The sequence below is a fragment of the Amblyomma mixtum genome, chromosome 7 (assembly GCF_055824585.1).
Source record: "Amblyomma mixtum isolate Tamu chromosome 7, ASM5582458v1, whole genome shotgun sequence".
NCBI classification, from domain to species: domain Eukaryota; kingdom Metazoa; phylum Arthropoda; class Arachnida; order Ixodida; family Ixodidae; genus Amblyomma; species Amblyomma mixtum.
The window spans coordinates 11,476,916-11,490,100 of NC_143018.1; the positions used below are offsets into that span (position 1 = coordinate 11,476,916).

General features: G+C 46.7%; 1 pseudogene; it reads left to right on the forward strand.

Annotated features, from left to right (window-relative positions):
- Window positions 1–7,989, forward strand: part of LOC149335017 (uncharacterized) — a 24,155-nt pseudogene extending 16,166 nt beyond the window's left edge.
- Window positions 7,990–13,185: the final 5,196 nt, after the last annotated feature.

Consider the following 13,185-nt stretch of genomic DNA (forward strand, 5'->3'; position numbering starts at 1 on the left):
ACTAAAAGTGTATGACCATAAATCTATAGACTGTCTTTAGACTGTCTATATCATTTGTATTGCCTATAGACTGTTCTCTAGTATTTGTCTATAGAGAGTCTATCGTCTTTATAGACAGAAGTCTATGGACAGTCTATAGACTGTGCAAAAAATTTTTGCATGGGGAATGCTGGAAATTGACTCATTCTCTAGCTTTAACGGTGCACGAGAATGCAGACCCCGTCACTTGCTGCACAGCCACAGAACTGTGCTTCTTGGGGCGGGTGTCACGTACCGTGTTGCTATGTACGCTGCTGTGACACGTGCGTCCGCAGCCGCCAGTAAAGGAGCCCACGACGGACAGTTCTTCCACTGCTCGGCTAATCAGACGCCAGTGTTGCCTCTCGCGAGTAATTTCAGCCCGCCTAATGAGTTCCCTTCCCCGCGAGGTGGCGCCAACATCGGCTCGGCAACAGTGACGAGCCACGCATGGTACGCATGCACCGCGGTTAATTGACTGCCAATTAAGGAGCGGCGATAATTGGGCCTCGTGCTCGCGAGTAATTGTCGACAAAAGAAAACGTCATCCAATCGCGAGGCCCCGCCGGGGCACACGGTCAGCACGATCGACTGGCGCCCGCCGAATCCCAGTCGTGACGTGTCAGGCAACAAACCTGTCGTCGAGCCGGCGCCTGTGTGCTCTGGGGGCAATGAAGATCGACAAATAAGCAGCAAAGTTCGCTTCGCGAATTGTCGCTTTTTTCTCTTCTTTTTACGGCCGATATATATAGAGGGGCGGGAAAGTGACACGCCATGGCAGTCAATCATGCTGAGCCTTTTATCAATTCGCCCCTACGCAGAGCAAAGCCGGTTCGATATGACGACGTCGTTCTTTATAGCGGAGGAGGCTTCTTCACCACAGAGGAGCGTGACTTCGATTTTCGCCGGAATGATTCAGTGAACTGTGCGCTTGTCGTCCCGCGTACGGCACAAGCGTGAAGAGGACAGGCTTGAGGGCGCCTCTCGCCGCGCACTTGTGAGGGACGGAAGCGCTATGCGGCTGTCTCGCATGTCCTGGAACATTACCTACGGGCACTTGTCGCCTAAAGAAAAAGGCTATCAGATCCATCTGCAGTCGTTACGATCGTAGCTTTTCACGACCATTGCAGTATAAGTTTTAAAGCGCGCGCTTTACCTCCGAAGTCGTAGCGTCGTCAACTGCGCGATAATTACGCGATAGCTGGCGTAATTTTTACTGTGTTTTGGCGTGGCTCCTCCAGATATGCTAACATTATTGTATGATGGGAAAGGCATTTGTAAATAGCGTGTGTGGTCCGAGCAGTTGTTCTTTTGTCTGCGTCTTTTTCAAGCGTTCCCATAATGAGATCCAATCATGCTGCACAAAACTTCACATGGGCCCACTAGTGCTGAAGCGCCTATTTGCCTGATCAGTACTACTGCACGAAATTACCGGTGGACTGGCGTACTTAAGTCTTTCTTCTTTACGATTAGCCTTTTTTATTTCTTGAACTACGGAATAACTCAGATGGTTAATAAATGTACTGCGGACTGATCAGTTAAGAAAAGTTCCTTAAACGTGTTTCTTCAATTCAGTGTTTTAGGTCAGTGTCCCATCCCACCCCTTCAAAGTCTCTAACGAAACAAAAAAGGGTAACACTAATTCTTAGCTGATGAAATGATATATAAAATCCCCCTTTAAGGGCAAAATTTGCATGTATAGACACAAACACTCTAGCAGCACCATCTCCAGGAACAAGGGAATGCGACGCAGTCAGAACAAAAGCATACCCAGAGCAATATCCCTGACTTTGAGTGTTCGTTCATGGAATAACTGAGCCCTCAGCTCTGAGGTGTGAGCAGGCTATGAGCGAAACCAAATGAAATGCCATCACGAAGGCGAGATGTCACATTGGGCTTGTTCCTGACAATGCTGTAGATTTGACACGCGATACAGTGGTGACTTGCCGCCTTTCCTATAGATGTTAGATCATTGAACGCTTGCCTCAATGTTATTAGACTGCACCAGTAGGTCTTTGTCATTTCCTAAGACAAGAGGAACAGATTTTTCTAGCCACAAGTTACGGCCTAATCATTGTTGGAACGTCGTTAGGAAGACATATATATGACTGCGCACACGATCTAAGGGCCAGGTACAGGGTCAGCCATTACAAAAGGGAACAAGGTTTGTTCATTCAATAAATGATCACGTTGTAATTACGCGTGCCAAGCATAATTCTTTGTTTCTTAGTTAGTTTTCCTCTAGGGATAAAATATCAAAAACTCATTATCAACTTTAAATAACGGTTCCCACTTAAATTGGACGGCCATGTACTACTTGCAGTTGCGCTAGCTGTGTTGTGAGTGGCTTATGCAGGCGTAGAGCGTTGCCCTTTGCTAATGAAATGAATAGAATGCCCATGAAAATGTAGGACAAAGACAATTCTACTTATATTTACATTGCAGTTCGCATGCCATGGAATTCAGTGAAAACGATGATGATGATGATGATGATGTCCTCATGCGTAATGGCACATACCCACGGTGGGGCATTGGCCAGGGTGCATAGCGAGTGAAAACGATTCAATAAAGACAATTTCTTTTTCTCACTCAGGAATTCTTCGTCGCTGCAACGGAACCAATAAATGTAAGGGTGTATTTCATGGGTTACATAGATGGATAGCAGGTCAAGTGCAAACTCTTTACTGTTTACTTTTCTCGTAATTCTGAAATTTTACTCAACCGAAACCAATGAATCAGAAGAGCCGTCTGAACAGCCGTTTCTTGCTTCATTTGAAAAATACGCCATGTAGAACGGTTCTTAAGCGCTAACTTGTCTTATAGAAGAGAAACAAAGCAGCTGAAGCACTTGTGATATCCATGCAAGTGCCACATTCGTGAGAAGACCAAAGAAATAAGACCAAAGAAAGGCTCGGCAAGAAGCTCAGGTTTATCTAAGATCGAATTTCTGTTTATATAATCTATGTAACATAACCACCTCAATCAAGAAAATTCTTAGTTCATTCCTCTTTTGATTGCGCATATATTTTTGAGTGAGTTGCCTTGTTAGCGCAAAAAAATATGAATTAAATAAATCTCAAGTCGTGAGGTAACCAGGCACTATTGGGGACAAATTTCTCCAGGACGCATACGCGGGAACAAAAGTCCATAACTTTGTTATTGGGCCGTTCGTTAAAGCCAAACTTGTGGAAGTGATAGCAGGACTCACACGCTCCAATGTGGTACAGTGAAAACAGATGTTCGTGGAGAGGCGTGATATAAATGGACCTAGATCGCTTTTCCGCCTCCTAGTGCCTTTTTTCTGCGATATAGCTGAAGTACTACAGCATGCCTGCGTGTGCACATACAGGACTTGTTGAGAACTCAGTTCTGTTAAAAGAACGCTGAAAACAAATGCAAGGAGTTTTGTGTCGCTACATTACTGCGCTCTAGTAACAAAGAAGGTATTTATACTAAAAACACAGTTTTACAAGCAATAAAAGAAAAAAAATGAAATAGAAATATTGACATCAAGGACCATTTTCGTCAGCACACTGCGGTGACGTCAAGGTAGTTTTTTTGTGCGAGGATCTTTGAAACTAGGCTATACTGGAATTCGCCTCTGTAACAGTGATCACGAAGTAATCTTCTTCTTTCATGTGTTTGAACCTGGTAGCGGAGGAAAATTTTTTTCATATTTGATCACATTTTCTCAGCAATAACTGTGTCTGACTGCAGGGCCAACTATACCAGGAATTCGGGAGAAGTTCTAGTTCCCATGGCAGCTACCATGTGGAGCAAGGCATTGAACGCACAGAAATAGCACGCTGGCTTTTTCTATGAGAACTACGTCAAGTCATATGAGAGAAGACGTGAGAAATAGACTAACCGAGTGGCTGCCATCGAAGCGCTACAGGCAGTTAGGCATAGCGGCACTAGCTGGGAGTTATCCGTTGGTAATGATCAACAGTGCCAGAAAAAGTTGTTGTTAGTGGCTAGTTATTAATAAAAATAAAAATTGAAGGAACAGATGTTGCCAGCCGCGGCATCTGCCACCTAAACCTGAAGCACCTGAGCTGCGGCTAGCGGGAATAAAAGGACAGGGAGAGGGAAAAAAAGAGGAAGAGCAATGGAAGAAAGGATAGCTGTAGGGCAGCAATATACACTATGTACAGATACAGGAAATGGAAATAGAAATACATGTGCGGCCAGAAAAAGGCATAGAATCGTTTTCTGCTGAAAACATTAGAGGGATAGAGTTGCTCTCATTGTTCCTTCAAGCAGCCATGAAATACGCAATATAAATTGGGACCTTAATACGTCGCCCAGGAGTGACATCAATGGTTAAATGTATTAAATGGACATTGAGTACAAATAAAGGTTGACCCGTATCTACAGAGTACCGCGTTCTATTAACAAAGATTCACTCTCATCGAAAAAGGAGCTTTTGCAGGCTAGAAGAGACGAAAGACCGAAATACATCTTTCGCCATCAGCGGCCATATTTCGAAAGTGAAACCCGTGCATCGAGCACCGATTTTTGGGCGCGGATCCCAGAAATTTATGCTACACCGCTATTCACTTAAAAACGATGATATCCGGCCCTTTTAAGTAAGGTCGTCACAAGATCTGGAGTAGTAAAAGCCGGATGCGTCAGTTGTTTTGATGTTTTGCGGTTACAGCCTCTGTTGTCGCTTCGGCGGACGCGGTTGTTGCGACGCGCGTCTGTTCTTTAACTCTTTCCTCTCACATCTTTCAGCTCTCTTCTGTCTGCACGTTGCAGTGAATGTGGCTCAGCCCGAGCCAATGGGCAGGCCTGTGCACTTTCCCTTTCATACTTCCTACAGTCGCAACAACAACAGTTGTTTTGCCTCTTTCTTGGTGTGTCGTCTTTCGCGCTGTTACAGTATAACGTCACGAGTTTGAATCGACTGAAGGGGGGGAGATGGGGGGAAGATTTTAAAATCTCATTTTCTCGCCAATAGATGCGTGTTTCACTGCCGTACAAGCGTCAGTGCAGCCAGAAAAAGCCGGTGAATACATTTTTTTTTTCTGATAACATATATTGTATGTAGTTGTTTTATCCCCTTAAGTTACACCTCCGTTATGTATGCAGTTAGCCTGTCACTGACAAATAGGAGCGTTTCATGACATCCAGTACAGGCTGTTTAAGCACTCTAGCCTGCCAATTCAGTCGCGTTGCACACTCGTGCCTGCTACACCTGCTAGGGGCCCCGTGTGGCACCCCCGCGTGTTCCGGGGATCAGCAGCTTCGGCACGAGTATGCGCGTCCACTGTGTACCGGTTGCCCCGTGTGCCGATGCCTCGGTTCGGGCGGCCGCGCTTGTGGGCTTAGGCTGAGTTACGAGTCTGGCACGAAGATCGAAGGGCCACACAGCAGCGCGATGCCTCACCGAAAGAGCAAACTGACCACCGCAATCATTCCACTGTGTTTGCTTCGTTCGTTAGCCCGTTAGTACAAAATTGACCTTTGTGGTTACAGCACAGTTGCAATGTATTTCTTGCAGTCACCTTTTACCGTAAAGAGCAACAGTATCCTGATCATGGCTGAGCAAAGTGTGAATAACAAACAAATGACATTACGCATACAAAGACGCGCAAATTACTGACAGGCCTAGCATGCACGCTGTTCCCAAAGGCAATGTATACTGCTGTGAATTTATTCTAAGCAGGGGGGGGGGGTTACTGTTTCATCATGTCAGCCACCTCCTGATGAAGAAAGTCTTAGCGTAGTGGAGAAGTTGCGCAACACGTTTCTGAGGAAGCAGGAAACGGGACGGACACGAGATGGAACACATCAGCTCTAATACATGCGTTGGCTTATTTCTAAAGTCATATAAAGCACTATAAATTGTACGCGAGGAAACGAATGTTGACTCTTTTTTACAGTGACATTAGTAGATACGTGCAACTTCATTCCTCAATTATCAATAGCCCTTCCACGTATCTCGTAGAAAACACGACCCTTACAGAAAAAAAAAATAAAGATTGTGCTTTCAATTTTACCTCAAAGGGACTGGACACTGCACGGGCTCAGGCAGGTCCGAAAGTCCGGGCTCAAGCTGGAAAATGGACTATTTCACCGGGCTTGGACACGGCCCGCGGATCCGTTTGAACACCCCAGTGACGACAAAGTGGTCCTCGCCTTGGACCTCAAGGGGGCGTTTGACAACGTGACCCACGACATCATCACTCATTTGTCACAAACGAATTGTGGCCACAAGACGTTTAGGTACATTAGACAATTTCTCCCTGATCGGCAAACTTATGTACGTATCCTAGCCCAGGAGCATGGCCCGTACCCTCTAAGTACCAGAGGAGCTCCACAGGGAGCAGTCTTCTCTCCCCTGCACTTCCCCCCACTGCTTAATGATGTCGCAGGCATCAGTCATGCCCTGTATGCCGACGGCATCACGTTCTGGGCAACACATGGGTCGTTGGGACAGATCCAGGCCAACCTGCAACAAGTGGCGACTATCGTAGACGGGTACTCTCGCCGCTGAGGCCTGGAATCCTCCCCGACCAAATCAGAATTCGTGCACCTTCGGCCAAACCCGAAGTGCATCACCTAAATTTACCTCTCCCTTGCTAGCGGCCCTACCCCTGAACACGATAAGGTAAGAGTGTTGGGACTTTTTGTTCACCGCAACCGCAAGATCGATACAACTCTGCAGGAGCTCCGCAAGATTGGAGACCAGGTGGCCCGCATGGTATCTAACAAACGGGGGGGTTACGATGCAAACACGCTCTGAAGCTGGCCAATGCATTTGTAACCAGCCGGGTACTCTATTCAGCACCCTATCTCCACTTGCGGAAATGTGAGGAGTACGCCCTAGAGGCGATCCTTCGCAACATCTATAAGACCGCCCTCAACCTCCCCATAACGACGTCCAGTCAACGGCTCATCGATCTCGGGATAACCAACACCTTTGTGGAGCTACGCCACGCGCACTTAAACAATCAATAATTGTGGTTGAACAAATCCTCTGCCGGCAAAAACCTCCTAAACCGCCTTCATATTGCCTACAAAGCGCATACAGAGGAAAGGACCACTTTTCCAGAGTACTGGCGTCACGCGCTGCAGGTCCAACCTCTGCCACACAACATGACAAAGGATACTCACGGGGGCCGTCGTACCGCCTGCGTGACGGCCCTTAACGACCGCTATGGCTCTCGCTACGGAGTTTTCTACACGGATGCTGCTGGCCCACACTACGGGGGATGGTATACGACCGCAGTAATCCATCATATTACTTACGTTCAGGGGCTCACTGTCCGTGCGACCTACATTACACACGCGGAGGAGGTCGCCATAGCCCTCGCCGCTGCAGAATCAGACTCCCGGGTTATCATTACCGACTCCCGGGAAACCTGTCGAAATCTACGACAAGGACGCACATCTCAACGCGCCGCCAAAATTTTGCATAGATGCGAGTACCGGGATCGCCCGAACACGCGTGTCGTCATCTGGACCCCAGCACGTGCGGGTCTAGAGGGAAACGAGGCTGCAGACGCCTCAGCGCGCGCGTTCAACCACCGGACACCGCCTCGACACTCGCCGCCTGAGGTATGAGAACCTAATCCGGCTATCACCTACAAACAAGTTATCCAATTTTGTCAAACACAGCGTAGCCGCTTTCATCCCTCTACGAAAGGTCTAACCAAAAGCGAGCAGCGTTCGCTCATTTGCTTATATGCTAACAAGGTACTGTGCCCGGCAGTGCTGAAATATTTTAATTCGCCTTCTAACGAGGAGTACCCGCATTGTAGATGCGCGTTCTCGGACGTGTACCACATGGTGCGGGCATACCCCTCTAACCCTGCTTACCCCCGTTTCCCCTCACCTACCCGAGAAAGCTGGGAGGCTGCCCTGCTCGGCTGCTCTACGTTAGAGAGCCAAAGAGCCCTCGTCGCTAGGGCCCGAGCTGCCGAGGAAGCCACAGGGGACCCGGACTATAGGGACCCCTCCTAGAATTGTAAGGGGCTTGCCCTTAAGGGCAGTCCCCAGTCTCTCCTGTAAATCTTGAATAAATGTTTTCCACCACCAATACCACCACCGCGCTCGGGCCCGCAACTTCAGGGTAAAGTACACTTCGGGCGTTTTAGCATTGGCACGAATGAAATAGGGCCACGGTGTCGGCTAAGAAAAAATTACTCGATGCTTATTTACTTAATTTTGGCTTCTGCCAAAGTAGCGTTTTCCTCAAGCGAGTAAAATGACGAACAATTTTTTTTTTTGCTCTTGCGCGAATGTCTCTGAAATGAAGGATTCGTGGCGCTGAAACCTTTCCAGTGGTTTATTAACAAACAACAACTGCTACTTTTTTGTTGACGCGGAGTGACAGAAAGATCATTCGTAGACCGAGTTTAATCAGCGTCACTCACAGTGCCATGTCCAAGTAACTTCTAACGCGCACGTCTGGCAGCGTTGAACGATAGATGAGAAGTTAAAAAGAGAAAGCGCAAAATCCAGCAGTGGTCTGCACTACAGCTGCGCTCTTAGTGGAGTGCTGCAAAGCCTGGAAAATGGCTCATTTTCACGACTGTGGCCGCCAAATCAAATACACAGCACTGCTGGCTCGGACTGCTTCAGCTATCTGCGAGCACATTCCGCTGACTTTCACATTGATCTACTAGAGGGCGCTCCTAGTCTGCTCGGTTTTGTGTTAGCACTCACGGCTCGACATGTGAAGTCTTAAAAGAACAGCTGGAGAAGGACGTTAACATGATTTCCAGCCGTCGGTTTCAAGACATTCTTTGCCTCCCAAAAGCACATTTCTAAGAAATGAAAGACGCCATTGAGCAGAGCATACTGGTTTAGGTGACTTCGGGTCTTCAAACAAATCCTATGCAGTACACCGGCGCTTTTGTGTTTCGGCTTCATTCGATACGCGGCTAGTGCGGCCATGTATTCAACCCATGAAATCGTGCTCGTTAAAAGTAAAGGAAACATCATTGCTGCGGCGCCCAGGTTATTCTATTTTTCAGACATTGTGGGCCCTTAAAAAACACCGATTAAAATCTACACGTGATAAAAATTCGGTAGCGCATGTATGGGTTGGCTATTCATAGACAATATCAGTGTTGAGAAACCAAATGAACCATTTTTTTTTTCAAGCGTGACTTCTTCATTTGTGTAACAAGTAACTAGCACATAGTGAACTATTTACCTGTTGAGTTGCTGCGGGAGCGGGCCCGATCAAGGGCCGGATACGGCCTCACGTCGAGTTTGGCGGATCGGTCTCGGGGTTAGTGAATGCTAATGTAGCAGGCCCGGGTCGGGTCAGGTCGGGTCGGGCTTGAAGCCACTGGCCTGGGACGGGCTTGGGCCTCGGAATGTGGCTCCTGCAGTGCTCTAATAGGGACCAATTACTAAGAAAAACACGGCATGAGATCATGGCAGAAATTTAAAGATCTTGTGTCAATGTGAGGATCGAGTACCGTATAATTAAAGAAACGAGGATTCTTAATTTTAACCTCGCGTATGGATGGATGGGTGGAAGATAGGAACGCCCTATTTGAAACGGTATGGCTGCAGAATATATATATATATATATATATATATATATATATATATATATATATATATATATATATATATATGTATATATATATATATTGTAATGTTTTCAATTTCTGGTGACTATATGACATTGATCAATCAGGTGCCAAAAATCACTTTTGATATATATATATATATATATATATATATATATATATATATATATAGGTACAGTATTACGACAAACGCGACTGTTCTTTTAACGTTTATTTTGCCAACAGTTCCGGAATGGTGTTCCCTTCGTCAGGGCAGGCTTACAATGAATCCTGTTTCATTTCACCGGGATTCATTGTAAGCCTGCCCTGACGAAGGGAATACCATTCCCGAAACTGTTGGCAAAATAAACGTTAAAAGAACAGTCGTGTTTGTCGTAATACTGTACCTAAACTAGTAAACTGGGCCATTGGAACCCCTACTGAATACAATATATATATATATATATATATATATATATATATATATATATATATATATATATATGCACACTGTTAAGTGCACAATGAATTTGTCGTTCAGAAGCGTTAGTCATACTTTTTAGTAGTTACGCGCTCTCCAGTGCGCCTTTCGATGAAAAGCAACGCTCTGTTCGTTTTGTTCACAAAAGTACTTTGAGCCTTTTTTGCTAGATGGCGCCATAGTGTTTTGCCCTCAGCTGCAGGGACCGGTAACCACAGTCCACCAAACACCTGTGAACAAGGCGTACGTCACTTTGTTGTAATAACTTTGGATGTGAGAACGCATCGGCTAGCTGCATGAACTACACAAATAATTAGTTTATCAACTTTATCATGCAATCGTTGTCGCACTCACGATCATGGCCTCTTGAATCGGTAAACATAAAAATGGGCACTACCACTGGTCGAAATATTCTTGGTAAAAATATTCTGTAACATTTCTAACAAAAAGATTGCGCCAAAGAAAAATTGGGATGTTTGATATCAATTCCCGGGCTCTTTTTTGATACGTGCTTCTATACAGGTTTTTAAGTCATAACCGCCCTCTACGTTTTCTGTTTTGCGTTGAAGACAAATTAATTCAACAACCCCCTCTCCCCTGAGGACCATTTCCGTGCCGTTTTATTTTTGCCCCGTGAAAACGTAGTAAATCTGCTGCCTTCATTTCCGGGTGCGGCGTCTGTGATCTGGCAAGAGCGAGTGTAGCTGATGCGGCTGAAATGAAATAGTCACTGCTCTACTACGCAGTAAACTAAGATGCGGGATTGCAAAAGAAGATTTCGCTTCGCTCCTTTTTTCTGCAGCAAAATTACGCTGGGCGAGTTCTTGAAGAGTGATCTGTTAGTTTATTCCGATAAGAACAGCAGTAATGTCATTGGCAGTAGGTAAAGCAAGTGGTCGCTGAAAATCTTTAGCACCGCTCAGAAGTATTCGATAGCTGTAATTTTGAGTGCTAGAGGTGTATCTGCGACGTCCGTGAAACCGATGCAAAAATCTGTACGCGACCACGTAACCACCACCTTCACTTGCTTCACGCTCCAGTAATTTTGTTAGCACGCGTAGCTGTTCCCTGCGATGAGGTGTCCGCCCGTGCACATAGACACTGCCTCGCGCATCAAGCAATCTTTCTTTCGAACCCGGCCTGGGCGGCCGCGTTTTGATGGAGACGTGAAACGCAAAAGGCGTACGTGTGCTGTGCGATGTCAGTGCAAGATGAAGACCCCCCAGGGGCTCGAAATTAACCAGGAGCCCCTCACTACGGCACCACTTTCTCTTTCTTCTTCCATACCCTCTTTCACGCCTTCCCTCACGGCTCAGCAAAGCTGTCCACCGAGAGATGAGACAGTTACTGAATCTTTCATTCGCTGAAAATTCTTTTTTCCGTTGTCATCAGTTGGGACACAGGGCTGTAAGGCACCACCGAACGCTATGAAACGCCTCTCGGACGCTCATTGCACGTCTGTGTCTCCAGTTAGAAATAAATGAGCGGCAGTAGGCCTACAGTAGATGGACACCTGGTCAGTGCCCTAAAAGAAGGGATCAATGAGGGGGCGAAAGAGGTTGAGATTGAGAAGAAACGCAACGTTTACTCTCACTGTCACTGAATTTTGAGACATAGGCTGCTTAGCGTAAGCACAAACTTTTTTTTATGCTGCGAGAGCGCTGTTAGGAGGTCTTACTTGTAAACAAAAACGTTTGTCGCACCTTTGTCAACATAGTCGGGTATCATACAATATCAGCTGAGCTCAGACAAGCAAGAAATACATCCGGCAGTCACACAAGTGAAATGGCACAATTACTTGGCTGGGTTTAGCGCCCTTATGGAGCCTATTACAAGGGCAGGTAGACGGCAGTAACATCTAAACACATGTTTTGAAATACAGCAGCATAATTTATTTCCAGCTTGTTAATTTTCGGTCTTAGAGCGTCGGTACCGAGGCTAAGCACGCGGAAATATGGAAGTGCGTTCTCGCCGAATAAAGTAACAACGCAACACACCCGGTTGTTGTGCGATGTCAGTGCGCTTAAAAACGCCAGGTGGCAAAAATTGTTTCCGAGCACATTACTACGGCGGCACTCTTTTCTCTCTCACCCATTTGACTCTCTCCTTCCTCTCCTTCATCCCTTTCCTTGGCGCAGTTGAAGTGTCACCGAGAAACAAGACAGTTACGGCGCGTTTTCTGTCCTCAAAACCAATTTTGTTTCTTTGACCAAGTCCGCTAGATTCACCTAGAAGCAGTTAGTGTTGCTAAAAGTTCTGTCCTGAAATGTTGAAAAGAGCATTAGCACTGAATGATACTCACTGAAAGTCACACGAAATTTGGTCACCTACGAGGGTGAAGTTGTTTGGGTTCAGTGTGCCTCGAAAAAAAAAAGGGGGGGGGGGAGGAGCATTGTTGACAAAGTAAAATTATCTCCATGCCATTGAACACTTCGAATCAAGCGATTGTTCGCATAAGGACCTTGTTCAGAGAAATGGATTAATACATAGCCTTCTCTGTAACATCTCAATCGCGAGTTCACACGGTTATTTCTCCTTATTCCAGACGGAAGAAGTGAAGCCGGCTACGTGTCGGCGCATTATCGGAACGAGGTGCTTAAGCAGAGAACCAGACTTTTTTTTTCTCACACTGTCGCAGCCTTTGATATATGCCACAAGACACGGCAGCAGCAACAGCTCTAAATGCCCCAAAAGCGACCCTCGTCGCGGAATGCCGGAGGAAGAAACACGGTACCTCGTGCAGCTGCTCTCGTGAACGTGTTTTCGCATTGCCTCTTCAAGAACACGCTAAATCAAAGCGGCCGCCCCGGGAGGGAAGACAGCGTCAAAAAGAGAGTCCCTTCCGCGGCTCACAGAAATGGCGACGACGCATTCAGTGCCCACACACCGTCCAATGGGAGAGGGTCGCTCCTTCGACGAGCGGCCAATGGCGACGCTTCGCAGTCTCCTCACCCCGTGAGCTGCGGGAGACTGCACTCTTCTCAGGCCCGTAGAGTGCCAGGGAGTAAAGATTGTGACTCCGGGCTCGCTCGACGCACACGGAGGAAGAGTTGTGGGAGAGGGCGGAAAAAGCGTGATCATCTTGAAAGTGGCTGGCTGGCTGCCGCTGCTGCTAGCTGCGCCGCCGTGGCGGCCTACGCAATTACTGAC